Raw genomic sequence first — 1,930 nt, 5'->3', positions numbered from 1 at the left:
TGGCAAAAATGCATAGCTAATGGTGGCAATTATGCTGAAAAATGGTGCTTTGTGGTTGCTCTATCAGATAGCATTATTGCGCCCCTTGTAGCTGTTGTCATTTCCATGGAAATAAATAGAAGGCATTACCTTCAGAGAGATACACGTATTATGAATTAAAGATCAGGTCCCACAGATCTGATCCAGTTTAATCTCAAGCCAAACTCTCATTGTCAGAGTACCTCTTCTGTGTGCTCTAGTCACAACAATCACAACCAAATTCTTGATCTATAGACGCAGGATGTCTGTATTCTTCTTACACATTCACCATCACCATGCAACGAGCCTAGAGTAGCAGTCCACATGTTGGTGTAATTTGCAGCCCCCTGAGGTAACTGTCTAACCACCTCTGGTGGTGGCTGGGCAACACAGAAAATCAGCAGCCTGCTGCAGCCTCTGCTGAAAAGTTCCTAGCTCATGAATTATAAGATCTGCAACCCAATCCTGGCAGCTGGCAACACATCCTCAGCTGCATTACATAAGAACTGTAGAAGTACATGGTATTGAGGCACCTAAAAATGTAACAGCATTTCCCCCAACTCAGGCACATGGCCCAATTCTGTAGAAATTTTCCCTGCAGGGGTTTTATCGACTGACATAGCTTAGGACTGTTCTGGCTCCCTCTTCAACTTTCTATCTGTTGGCCCTGCTTGCTAGATAAATAGCTATGCTCATACAGAGAAACCTGCACTAATAAAAACTTAGACAGCCAGAAATCTGCTGCCAACAAGCGAAATATTTCACTGCTCTGTCATGGGAGAGTCATATCTCAGTGAACAAATATTCATTCCCAAACAATGTGCTATTGCATAAAATATCTCCAGTACATCCTGGAAAAATGACTGCAAAACAAGGCAATCTGAGCTTCAGATTCTTCTTGCTTTTTCTTCTCCTCCTTCCTCCTCAAACACTTGGGACTATTTGAAGAGGAGTTTAGGTTTTTTTTCCATGTGGTTATGTTCTTTAACTCTTTCTTCTCTCCAAATAAGTCAAATGGAACAGTGCTTCAGCCTGCGCTTTTTGTTTTTACTGAGCTCAATCAGTAGAAAATGCATTGGCTTCTCTGGTGCCAGTCATAATCATCTGATCAGGTCATAATCTTCTGCCTCAGACTGCTAGAGCCTTGAAGCAAGAAATCATCTTTTGTTTGTTCTGCATTCATACGTTGCCTAGCACAGCGATGCCTTCATAGGTAATACACATCCTTGGCATTCTGGCAGTACAAATAATAAATAGTGGTAAGTGAGGCTGCAGCACTGAATGTGGTGGGGGTGTTTCCCGATTATGTTATGTTAGTAAAGTCAGAAATAGGTTATTTGTCCAGAAGTCACACTTGGGCGCAGGGCTCTCTGGGGCTGAGTTCTGTACATACAAGGTCCTTATGCACAAGGAGGCCTCCCCCCAAGATAAACCTTAGTATCACAGAGTGGATGGGCTGGAAGGTCTCTTAAAGACCCCCTCAGTTCCAAACCCCCTGCAGGGCTGCCACCCACCAGATCAGGCAGCGCAGGGTCTTATACACTTCCAGGAGGCGGCACCCACAGCCTCTCTGGGCAGCCTGTGCATGAGCTCACCTCCCTCTGAGTAAAGAATTTCCCCCCAACACCTAATCTAAATCTCCCCTCTTTTAGTTTAAAACCATTCCCCCTTGAAAAGGGAGACCCTTCCCATACCGGGAGTCGAACCCGGGCCGCCTGGGTGAAAACCAGGAATCCTAACCGCTAGACCATATGGGAGGTGCTGATGAGACGCTTCTCAGCCCGCCTGAAAAACGCTCATTGTCCGCCATTCTTTGGGTCCTCCACACAGCGCTGTGCTGGATGTACAGAAACCCCGTCGGGCTGCCCTGTAAACACCGCGCGGTCGCTATCGAGTCGGTCGCCTGCAGACT

General features: G+C 46.2%; 1 non-coding gene across 1 annotated transcript; it reads right to left on the bottom strand.

Moving 5' to 3' along the window:
* Window positions 1-1,703: 1,703 nt before the first annotated feature.
* TRNAE-UUC lies at window positions 1,704-1,775 on the bottom strand. The gene has a single exon. It is a non-coding gene; the product is annotated as a tRNA-Glu (tRNA).
* Between the last annotated feature and the right edge of the window lie 155 nt (window positions 1,776-1,930).

This window comes from Meleagris gallopavo (genome assembly GCF_000146605.3).
Source record: "Meleagris gallopavo isolate NT-WF06-2002-E0010 breed Aviagen turkey brand Nicholas breeding stock chromosome 9 unlocalized genomic scaffold, Turkey_5.1 Chr9_random_7180001855342, whole genome shotgun sequence".
In the NCBI taxonomy this organism is placed as follows: domain Eukaryota; kingdom Metazoa; phylum Chordata; class Aves; order Galliformes; family Phasianidae; genus Meleagris; species Meleagris gallopavo.
This window is presented reverse-complemented; position numbering and strand designations above follow the sequence as displayed.